Source organism: Eleutherodactylus coqui, unplaced genomic scaffold (assembly GCF_035609145.1).
Source record: "Eleutherodactylus coqui strain aEleCoq1 unplaced genomic scaffold, aEleCoq1.hap1 HAP1_SCAFFOLD_284, whole genome shotgun sequence".
Classification (NCBI taxonomy): Eukaryota; Metazoa; Chordata; class Amphibia; order Anura; family Eleutherodactylidae; genus Eleutherodactylus; species Eleutherodactylus coqui.
In genome coordinates this window covers 101993-114018 of record NW_027102553.1, presented here as the reverse complement: position 1 = coordinate 114018, position 12026 = coordinate 101993, and the positions used below count along the sequence as shown (strand labels likewise).

The following is a 12026-nucleotide window of genomic DNA, read 5'->3' as shown; positions in this document are numbered from 1 at the left end:
CTATTTACCAAGTGGTTACAGACAGGGACATGTGAGTAACACGTTTAAACCACAATCGTAAAGAGAAACAACAATTCCGGAGCCCGCCCCCCCCCCCCTTTTTGTTTTATTTTTTCTTTCTCCCGTGTCATAGATACCTACCCCCCCCTTACCCTCCCCTCATTCCCCTGTTTGTTTGTAGACCTTATAAAATATCACAGACAAACATGATATAGTTCAACTCGAAATTGATTTATTAAGTTTCATTGTCAAAGTTAATTTTACATTGCTTTGAGATAAGGCAAAAGTTTCCCCCCCTCCATGAAACCAATAAAACCTATATTGAATAAAATAAAAATGATGCAGTTACCGGTAGTTCTGCAGCTTCTTGGTGGAAATAAAGACCATCTCCCGTCTCCCAGCTGCAGCAGAGACTGACTGAAATGGCTGCCAAGCCCGGTATTAATGCTTCTAAATTGATGACATCACAAAGGAGTGACATCGTCAGCCTTCCAAACACCTGGCTCAATTGCATACAGTATGTATGTATGTATGCATGTATGTGAGTGAGTCTATCTATCTATCTATCTATCTATCTATCTATCTATCTATCTTTATTAATTATGTAGAATATAGATATGGATTATTTCTAAATTACAGATTTTGTAGATATAGATTAAAGATAGATTTAAGATGTGTGTGTGTGTGTGTGTGTGTGTGTGTGTGTGTGTGTGTGTGTGTGTGTGTGTGTGTGTGTATATATAATGTATATATGTAAAAAAAAATATAAAATCTGTAGTTATGTATGTATGTATGTATGGCGGGCGGGCAAAAAAGGCCTGCTGTATGTTTTTAAGTTCTTCGGATGACCATGCCGCTCTAATATTCTCCTTACTAGGGTCTACTAATGCTGGCCCAGGGGAAGGCAATAAAGCCCTATGGGGCCGAAGCCAATTTCCCTTATTTTAGGTTAAAAGTTTCCATCCGTCCCCACTGGAAATGCGGCCGGCCGAAGAGATCCCTCCAACCGACCGACCGACGCACCTTCAGAGACAAACTAGTGCTTGCTTCTAGTGTCATCGCCGGCTTAACCATCCTTTGTAGGGAGCTGACGAGTCCTGCAGTAGCAGCAGCAGCAGGCTCTGCAAGCCTAGGATGCGTGAGCACGGTGCAAGAGGAAGGACTGAGGGTGTGAGGCTGGGCGCGGTTGAGAAGGCGTGGGGCGGGGCTATGGAAAGTTTTAATAGCTCTCCCAGCTGCCTGGGTGCATTGTGGGTGCGCCCAGAGTGCTGGCTGAGCGTGTTGCCTCAAGCCTTGGAAGTGGAGTTGGGCGGGCCGGGCTACAGGTGAAACCCATTTCGGGTTATCGCTTCTCGGCCTTTTGGCTAAGATCAAGTGTAGTATCTGTTCTTATCAGTTTAATATCTGATACGTCCCCTATCTGGGGACCATATATTAAATGGATTTTTAGAACAGGGAGCTGGAAAAAGAGCTTGCTCTGTCCACTCCACGCATTGACCTGGTATTGCAGTACCTCCAGGACCGGTGCACCCCCTTTCCTACAGCAGTTTCCAAAAGCAGAAAAACAAAACCGACGAGCAAGAGGTGCAGCGCAGCTGTGGCGGCGGCTGCTGCTACCACCCAAGCACTTTGATTGACACTCAGCCCGTCTGCTCGCAACATTGTATCCACTGAGCAGCTGCGTCTGCCAGAGTGTGCACAGCACAGGTACAACTGGAAGCAAAACACACACACACACACACACCAGTTCATATGGCAGCCGCACTCTATAGTTCGTACCTACCGCTGCGCTAATAGCCAAGTTGGAAACATCGGGCAGGCACAGCGTATCCTGGCAGCCTGCGTCTGTATGCTCCACGTATTCGGGTCATGGGTGTATGTGCAGGGGGCCCGGAGCCCTAGGGGGCCCATAAAGTCTCTCTTCCCCACATTGTAAACCAATGCTATCAATGACGCTTTATAGTTTGGGGGCCCAGTTCCAGACTTTGTACTGGGGCCCCGCAGCTTCAAGTTACACCTCCGGATCAGGATAATGCTAGGCCATTCCAACCAGCCTGTGTGTGTGACCTGCAGTCGCTGGTAGTCGAAAAGCGGCCGGCCCCGGATGCGCGCTTCAGAGTGGACAGACAGCAGCGGACCCCCAATCACACAGGCCCAAGGCTTGCTATGTAGCACGGAATACCTCATTGGACTGCAGCACTCCACGCGGGCTGAGATACACGCTCCACGTGGGATGGGCAGTATTCGTCCATGAAGATCCAGGCCAACGTTTAGAGATGGAGCAACACTCGGGGAGCAAAGAACTCCAACGAACGGACGCCTACTTTACAAGGATGTATTGCTTTATTCAATGCATGGACACAGAAACAGTTCAACCGCTCGATTACAGACCGCAGTCAATACAGTAAAGAAAGAAATGTGTCTGTTTAATGTAAACTTGCATGGAGCTCGTTTGTCAGCCACTGACTGACTGAATGCTGAAACGTGGTCTGACGTTACATGCACCACCAGGGATAAGGCCTTGCCTATAAGCATTCCCCAGCTGGCAAAAACCGAACCTCCCTGCCTATTCCTCACCATGGAAGAACGGAACCTACCTTTTTTTTAAAAAAAGAAAGCCACAGCAGCAGCCAACTCGATTTTGGTAGGCCGCTGTCTCCCCCTTGTGTGCTGCATAAAAAATGCACTCCACTAAAAATAGCAATGATCCACGAAATAGAGCGTATGGAGAGAATGAGGCTTCCAGATGAGCCGTCAGGCTATGATAAATTGTATCACACCTGGGCGATATGGATAGATGCCCGGCTCACCCCTATTTACCAAGTGGTTACAGACAGGGACATGTGAGTAACACGTTTAAACCACAATCGTAAAGAGAAACAACAATTCCGGAGCCCGCCCCCCCCCCCCTTTTTGTTTTATTTTTTCTTTCTCCCGTGTCATAGATACCTACCCCCCCCTTACCCTCCCCTCATTCCCCTGTTTGTAGACCTTATAAAATATCACAGACAAACATGATATAGTTCAACTCGAAATTGATTTATTAAGTTTCATTGTCAAAGTTAATTTTACATTGCTTTGAGATAAGGCAAAAGTTTCCCCCCCTCCATGAAACCAATAAAACCTATATTGAATAAAATAAAAATGATGCAGTTACCGGTAGTTCTGCAGCTTCTTGGTGGAAATAAAGACCATCTCCCGTCTCCCAGCTGCAGCAGAGACTGACTGAAATGGCTGCCAAGCCCGGTATTAATGCTTCTAAATTGATGACATCACAAAGGAGTGACATCGTCAGCCTTCCAAACACCTGGCTCAATTGCATACAGTATGTATGTATGTATGCATGTATGTGAGTGAGTCTATCTATCTATCTATCTATCTATCTATCTATCTATCTTTATTAATTATGTAGAATATAGATATGGATTATTTCTAAATTACAGATTTTGTAGATATAGATTAAAGATAGATTTAAGATTGTGTGTGTGTGTGTGTGTGTGTGTGTGTGTGTGTGTGTGTGTGTGTGTGTGTGTGTGTGTGTGTGTATATATAATGTATATATGTAAAAAAAAATATAAAATCTGTAGTTATGTATGTATGTATGTATGGCGGGCGGGCAAAAAAGGCCTGCTGTATGTTTTTAAGTTCTTCGGATGACCATGCCGCTCTAATATTCTCCTTACTAGGGTCTACTAATGCTGGCCCAGGGGAAGGCAATAAAGCCCTATGGGGCCGAAGCCAATTTCCCTTATTTTAGGTTAAAAGTTTCCATCCGTCCCCACTGGAAATGCGGCCGGCCGAAGAGATCCCTCCAACCGACCGACCGACGCACCTTCAGAGACAAACTAGTGCTTGCTTCTAGTGTCATCGCCGGCTTAACCATCCTTTGTAGGGAGCTGACGAGTCCTGCAGTAGCAGCAGCAGCAGGCTCTGCAAGCCTAGGATGCGTGAGCACGGTGCAAGAGGAAGGACTGAGGGTGTGAGGCTGGGCGCGGTTGAGAAGGCGTGGGGCGGGGCTATGGAAAGTTTTAATAGCTCTCCCAGCTGCCTGGGTGCATTGTGGGTGCGCCCAGAGTGCTGGCTGAGCGTGTTGCCTCAAGCCTTGGAAGTGGAGTTGGGCGGGCCGGGCTACAGGTGAAACCCATTTCGGGTTATCGCTTCTCGGCCTTTTGGCTAAGATCAAGTGTAGTATCTGTTCTTATCAGTTTAATATCTGATACGTCCCCTATCTGGGGACCATATATTAAATGGATTTTTAGAACAGGGAGCTGGAAAAAGAGCTTGCTCTGTCCACTCCACGCATTGACCTGGTATTGCAGTACCTCCAGGACCGGTGCACCCCCTTTCCTACAGCAGTTTCCAAAAGCAGAAAAACAAAACCGACGAGCAAGAGGTGCAGCGCAGCTGTGGCGGCGGCTGCTGCTACCACCCAAGCACTTTGATTGACACTCAGCCCGTCTGCTCGCAACATTGTATCCACTGAGCAGCTGCGTCTGCCAGAGTGTGCACAGCACAGGTACAACTGGAAGCAAAACACACACACACACACACACCAGTTCATATGGCAGCCGCACTCTATAGTTCGTACCTACCGCTGCGCTAATAGCCAAGTTGGAAACATCGGGCAGGCACAGCGTATCCTGGCAGCCTGCGTCTGTATGCTCCACGTATTCGGGTCATGGGTGTATGTGCAGGGGGCCCGGAGCCCTAGGGGGCCCATAAAGTCTCTCTTCCCCACATTGTAAACCAATGCTATCAATGACGCTTTATAGTTTGGGGGCCCAGTTCCAGACTTTGTACTGGGGCCCCGCAGCTTCAAGTTACACCTCCGGATCAGGATAATGCTAGGCCATTCCAACCAGCCTGTGTGTGTGACCTGCAGTCGCTGGTAGTCGAAAAGCGGCCGGCCCCGGATGCGCGCTTCAGAGTGGACAGACAGCAGCGGACCCCCAATCACACAGGCCCAAGGCTTGCTATGTAGCACGGAATACCTCATTGGACTGCAGCACTCCACGCGGGCTGAGATACACGCTCCACGTGGGATGGGCAGTATTCGTCCATGAAGATCCAGGCCAACGTTTAGAGATGGAGCAACACTCGGGGAGCAAAGAACTCCAACGAACGGACGCCTACTTTACAAGGATGTATTGCTTTATTCAATGCATGGACACAGAAACAGTTCAACCGCTCGATTACAGACCGCAGTCAATACAGTAAAGAAAGAAATGTGTCTGTTTAATGTAAACTTGCATGGAGCTCGTTTGTCAGCCACTGACTGACTGAATGCTGAAACGTGGTCTGACGTTACATGCACCACCAGGGATAAGGCCTTGCCTATAAGCATTCCCCAGCTGGCAAAAACCGAACCTCCCTGCCTATTCCTCACCATGGAAGAACGGAACCTACCTTTTTTTTAAAAAAAGAAAGCCACAGCAGCAGCCAACTCGATTTTGGTAGGCCGCTGTCTCCCCCTTGTGTGCTGCATAAAAAATGCACTCCACTAAAAATAGCAATGATCCACGAAATAGAGCGTATGGAGAGAATGAGGCTTCCAGATGAGCCGTCAGGCTATGATAAATTGTATCACACCTGGGCGATATGGATAGATGCCCGGAGCTCACCCCTATTTACCAAGTGGTTACAGACAGGGACATGTGAGTAACACGTTTAAACCACAATCGTAAAGAGAAACAACAATTCCGGAGCCCGCCCCCCCCCCCCTTTTTGTTTTATTTTTTCTTTCTCCCGTGTCATAGATACCTACCCCCCCCTTACCCTCCCCTCATTCCCCTGTTTGTAGACCTTATAAAATATCACAGACAAACATGATATAGTTCAACTCGAAATTGATTTATTAAGTTTCATTGTCAAAGTTAATTTTACATTGCTTTGAGATAAGGCAAAAGTTTCCCCCCCTCCATGAAACCAATAAAACCTATATTGAATAAAATAAAAATGATGCAGTTACCGGTAGTTCTGCAGCTTCTTGGTGGAAATAAAGACCATCTCCCGTCTCCCAGCTGCAGCAGAGACTGACTGAAATGGCTGCCAAGCCCGGTATTAATGCTTCTAAATTGATGACATCACAAAGGAGTGACATCGTCAGCCTTCCAAACACCTGGCTCAATTGCATACAGTATGTATGTATGTATGCATGTATGTGAGTGAGTCTATCTATCTATCTATCTATCTATCTATCTATCTATCTTTATTAATTATGTAGAATATAGATATGGATTATTTCTAAATTACAGATTTTGTAGATATAGATTAAAGATAGATTTAAGATTGTGTGTGTGTGTGTGTGTGTGTGTGTGTGTGTGTGTGTGTGTGTGTGTGTGTGTGTGTGTGTGTATATATAATGTATATATGTAAAAAAAAATATAAAATCTGTAGTTATGTATGTATGTATGTATGGCGGGCGGGCAAAAAAGGCCTGCTGTATGTTTTTAAGTTCTTCGGATGACCATGCCGCTCTAATATTCTCCTTACTAGGGTCTACTAATGCTGGCCCAGGGGAAGGCAATAAAGCCCTATGGGGCCGAAGCCAATTTCCCTTATTTTAGGTTAAAAGTTTCCATCCGTCCCCACTGGAAATGCGGCCGGCCGAAGAGATCCCTCCAACCGACCGACCGACGCACCTTCAGAGACAAACTAGTGCTTGCTTCTAGTGTCATCGCCGGCTTAACCATCCTTTGTAGGGAGCTGACGAGTCCTGCAGTAGCAGCAGCAGCAGGCTCTGCAAGCCTAGGATGCGTGAGCACGGTGCAAGAGGAAGGACTGAGGGTGTGAGGCTGGGCGCGGTTGAGAAGGCGTGGGGCGGGGCTATGGAAAGTTTTAATAGCTCTCCCAGCTGCCTGGGTGCATTGTGGGTGCGCCCAGAGTGCTGGCTGAGCGTGTTGCCTCAAGCCTTGGAAGTGGAGTTGGGCGGGCCGGGCTACAGGTGAAACCCATTTCGGGTTATCGCTTCTCGGCCTTTTGGCTAAGATCAAGTGTAGTATCTGTTCTTATCAGTTTAATATCTGATACGTCCCCTATCTGGGGACCATATATTAAATGGATTTTTAGAACAGGGAGCTGGAAAAAGAGCTTGCTCTGTCCACTCCACGCATTGACCTGGTATTGCAGTACCTCCAGGACCGGTGCACCCCCTTTCCTACAGCAGTTTCCAAAAGCAGAAAAACAAAACCGACGAGCAAGAGGTGCAGCGCAGCTGTGGCGGCGGCTGCTGCTACCACCCAAGCACTTTGATTGACACTCAGCCCGTCTGCTCGCAACATTGTATCCACTGAGCAGCTGCGTCTGCCAGAGTGTGCACAGCACAGGTACAACTGGAAGCAAAACACACACACACACACACACCAGTTCATATGGCAGCCGCACTCTATAGTTCGTACCTACCGCTGCGCTAATAGCCAAGTTGGAAACATCGGGCAGGCACAGCGTATCCTGGCAGCCTGCGTCTGTATGCTCCACGTATTCGGGTCATGGGTGTATGTGCAGGGGGCCCGGAGCCCTAGGGGGCCCATAAAGTCTCTCTTCCCCACATTGTAAACCAATGCTATCAATGACGCTTTATAGTTTGGGGGCCCAGTTCCAGACTTTGTACTGGGGCCCCGCAGCTTCAAGTTACACCTCCGGATCAGGATAATGCTAGGCCATTCCAACCAGCCTGTGTGTGTGACCTGCAGTCGCTGGTAGTCGAAAAGCGGCCGGCCCCGGATGCGCGCTTCAGAGTGGACAGACAGCAGCGGACCCCCAATCACACAGGCCCAAGGCTTGCTATGTAGCACGGAATACCTCATTGGACTGCAGCACTCCACGCGGGCTGAGATACACGCTCCACGTGGGATGGGCAGTATTCGTCCATGAAGATCCAGGCCAACGTTTAGAGATGGAGCAACACTCGGGGAGCAAAGAACTCCAACGAACGGACGCCTACTTTACAAGGATGTATTGCTTTATTCAATGCATGGACACAGAAACAGTTCAACCGCTCGATTACAGACCGCAGTCAATACAGTAAAGAAAGAAATGTGTCTGTTTAATGTAAACTTGCATGGAGCTCGTTTGTCAGCCACTGACTGACTGAATGCTGAAACGTGGTCTGACGTTACATGCACCACCAGGGATAAGGCCTTGCCTATAAGCATTCCCCAGCTGGCAAAAACCGAACCTCCCTGCCTATTCCTCACCATGGAAGAACGGAACCTACCTTTTTTTTAAAAAAAGAAAGCCACAGCAGCAGCCAACTCGATTTTGGTAGGCCGCTGTCTCCCCCTTGTGTGCTGCATAAAAAATGCACTCCACTAAAAATAGCAATGATCCACGAAATAGAGCGTATGGAGAGAATGAGGCTTCCAGATGAGCCGTCAGGCTATGATAAATTGTATCACACCTGGGCGATATGGATAGATGCCCGGAGCTCACCCCTATTTACCAAGTGGTTACAGACAGGGACATGTGAGTAACACGTTTAAACCACAATCGTAAAGAGAAACAACAATTCCGGAGCCCGCCCCCCCCCCCCTTTTTGTTTTATTTTTTCTTTCTCCCGTGTCATAGATACCTACCCCCCCCTTACCCTCCCCTCATTCCCCTGTTTGTAGACCTTATAAAATATCACAGACAAACATGATATAGTTCAACTCGAAATTGATTTATTAAGTTTCATTGTCAAAGTTAATTTTACATTGCTTTGAGATAAGGCAAAAGTTTCCCCCCCTCCATGAAACCAATAAAACCTATATTGAATAAAATAAAAATGATGCAGTTACCGGTAGTTCTGCAGCTTCTTGGTGGAAATAAAGACCATCTCCCGTCTCCCAGCTGCAGCAGAGACTGACTGAAATGGCTGCCAAGCCCGGTATTAATGCTTCTAAATTGATGACATCACAAAGGAGTGACATCGTCAGCCTTCCAAACACCTGGCTCAATTGCATACAGTATGTATGTATGTATGCATGTATGTGAGTGAGTCTATCTATCTATCTATCTATCTATCTATCTATCTATCTTTATTAATTATGTAGAATATAGATATGGATTATTTCTAAATTACAGATTTTGTAGATATAGATTAAAGATAGATTTAAGATTGTGTGTGTGTGTGTGTGTGTGTGTGTGTGTGTGTGTGTGTGTGTGTGTGTGTGTGTGTGTGTGTGTATATATAATGTATATATGTAAAAAAAAATATAAAATCTGTAGTTATGTATGTATGTATGTATGGCGGGCGGGCAAAAAAGGCCTGCTGTATGTTTTTAAGTTCTTCGGATGACCATGCCGCTCTAATATTCTCCTTACTAGGGTCTACTAATGCTGGCCCAGGGGAAGGCAATAAAGCCCTATGGGGCCGAAGCCAATTTCCCTTATTTTAGGTTAAAAGTTTCCATCCGTCCCCACTGGAAATGCGGCCGGCCGAAGAGATCCCTCCAACCGACCGACCGACGCACCTTCAGAGACAAACTAGTGCTTGCTTCTAGTGTCATCGCCGGCTTAACCATCCTTTGTAGGGAGCTGACGAGTCCTGCAGTAGCAGCAGCAGCAGGCTCTGCAAGCCTAGGATGCGTGAGCACGGTGCAAGAGGAAGGACTGAGGGTGTGAGGCTGGGCGCGGTTGAGAAGGCGTGGGGCGGGGCTATGGAAAGTTTTAATAGCTCTCCCAGCTGCCTGGGTGCATTGTGGGTGCGCCCAGAGTGCTGGCTGAGCGTGTTGCCTCAAGCCTTGGAAGTGGAGTTGGGCGGGCCGGGCTACAGGTGAAACCCATTTCGGGTTATCGCTTCTCGGCCTTTTGGCTAAGATCAAGTGTAGTATCTGTTCTTATCAGTTTAATATCTGATACGTCCCCTATCTGGGGACCATATATTAAATGGATTTTTAGAACAGGGAGCTGGAAAAAGAGCTTGCTCTGTCCACTCCACGCATTGACCTGGTATTGCAGTACCTCCAGGACCGGTGCACCCCCTTTCCTACAGCAGTTTCCAAAAGCAGAAAAACAAAACCGACGAGCAAGAGGTGCAGCGCAGCTGTGGCGGCGGCTGCTGCTACCACCCAAGCACTTTGATTGACACTCAGCCCGTCTGCTCGCAACATTGTATCCACTGAGCAGCTGCGTCTGCCAGAGTGTGCACAGCACAGGTACAACTGGAAGCAAAACACACACACACACACACACCAGTTCATATGGCAGCCGCACTCTATAGTTCGTACCTACCGCTGCTAATAGCCAAGTTGGAAACATCGGGCAGGCACAGCGTATCCTGGCAGCCTGCGTCTGTATGCTCCACGTATTCGGGTCATGGGTGTATGTGCAGGGGGCCCGGAGCCCTAGGGGGCCCATAAAGTCTCTCTTCCCCACATTGTAAACCAATGCTATCAATGACGCTTTATAGTTTGGGGGCCCAGTTCCAGACTTTGTACTGGGGCCCCGCAGCTTCAAGTTACACCTCCGGATCAGGATAATGCTAGGCCATTCCAACCAGCCTGTGTGTGTGACCTGCAGTCGCTGGTAGTCGAAAAGCGGCCGGCCCCGGATGCGCGCTTCAGAGTGGACAGACAGCAGCGGACCCCCAATCACACAGGCCCAAGGCTTGCTATGTAGCACGGAATACCTCATTGGACTGCAGCACTCCACGCGGGCTGAGATACACGCTCCACGTGGGATGGGCAGTATTCGTCCATGAAGATCCAGGCCAACGTTTAGAGATGGAGCAACACTCGGGGAGCAAAGAACTCCAACGAACGGACGCCTACTTTACAAGGATGTATTGCTTTATTCAATGCATGGACACAGAAACAGTTCAACCGCTCGATTACAGACCGCAGTCAATACAGTAAAGAAAGAAATGTGTCTGTTTAATGTAAACTTGCATGGAGCTCGTTTGTCAGCCACTGACTGACTGAATGCTGAAACGTGGTCTGACGTTACATGCACCACCAGGGATAAGGCCTTGCCTATAAGCATTCCCCAGCTGGCAAAAACCGAACCTCCCTGCCTATTCCTCACCATGGAAGAACGGAACCTACCTTTTTTTTAAAAAAAGAAAGCCACAGCAGCAGCCAACTCGATTTTGGTAGGCCGCTGTCTCCCCCTTGTGTGCTGCATAAAAAATGCACTCCACTAAAAATAGCAATGATCCACGAAATAGAGCGTATGGAGAGAATGAGGCTTCCAGATGAGCCGTCAGGCTATGATAAATTGTATCACACCTGGGCGATATGGATAGATGCCCGGAGCTCACCCCTATTTACCAAGTGGTTACAGACAGGGACATGTGAGTAACACGTTTAAACCACAATCGTAAAGAGAAACAACAATTCCGGAGCCCGCCCCCCCCCCCCTTTTTGTTTTATTTTTTCTTTCTCCCGTGTCATAGATACCTACCCCCCCCTTACCCTCCCCTCATTCCCCTGTTTGTAGACCTTATAAAATATCACAGACAAACATGATATAGTTCAACTCGAAATTGATTTATTAAGTTTCATTGTCAAAGTTAATTTTACATTGCTTTGAGATAAGGCAAAAGTTTCCCCCCCTCCATGAAACCAATAAAACCTATATTGAATAAAATAAAAATGATGCAGTTACCGGTAGTTCTGCAGCTTCTTGGTGGAAATAAAGACCATCTCCCGTCTCCCAGCTGCAGCAGAGACTGACTGAAATGGCTGCCAAGCCCGGTATTAATGCTTCTAAATTGATGACATCACAAAGGAGTGACATCGTCAGCCTTCCAAACACCTGGCTCAATTGCATACAGTATGTATGTATGTATGCATGTATGTGAGTGAGTCTATCTATCTATCTATCTATCTATCTATCTATCTATCTATTATTAATTATGTAGAATATAGATATGGATTATTTCTAAATTACAGATTTTGTAGATATAGATTAAAGATAGATTTAAGATTGTGTGTGTGTGTGTGTGTGTGTGTGTGTGTGTGTGTGTGTGTGTGTGTGTGTGTGTGTGTGTGTATATATAATGTATATATGTAAAAAAAAATATAAAATCTGTAGTTATGTATGTA

At 47.2% G+C, this 12026-nt stretch overlaps 4 non-coding genes across 4 annotated transcripts; all 4 read left to right on the top strand.

Annotated features, from left to right (window-relative positions):
- Positions 1–1344: 1344 nt before the first annotated feature.
- On the top strand, positions 1345–1535 carry LOC136604786 (U2 spliceosomal RNA). The gene has a single exon (XR_010789884.1). It is a non-coding gene; the product is annotated as a U2 spliceosomal RNA (small nuclear RNA).
- A 2618-nt stretch (positions 1536–4153) lies between these two features.
- Positions 4154–4344, top strand: LOC136604784 (U2 spliceosomal RNA). The gene has a single exon (XR_010789882.1). It is a non-coding gene; the product is annotated as a U2 spliceosomal RNA (small nuclear RNA).
- Positions 4345–6962: 2618 nt separating this feature from the next.
- LOC136604783 (U2 spliceosomal RNA) lies at positions 6963–7153 on the top strand. The gene has a single exon (XR_010789881.1). It is a non-coding gene; the product is annotated as a U2 spliceosomal RNA (small nuclear RNA).
- Positions 7154–9773: 2620 nt separating this feature from the next.
- On the top strand, positions 9774–9964 carry LOC136604782 (U2 spliceosomal RNA). Its single transcript, XR_010789880.1, has one exon. It is a non-coding gene; the product is annotated as a U2 spliceosomal RNA (small nuclear RNA).
- Positions 9965–12026: the final 2062 nt, after the last annotated feature.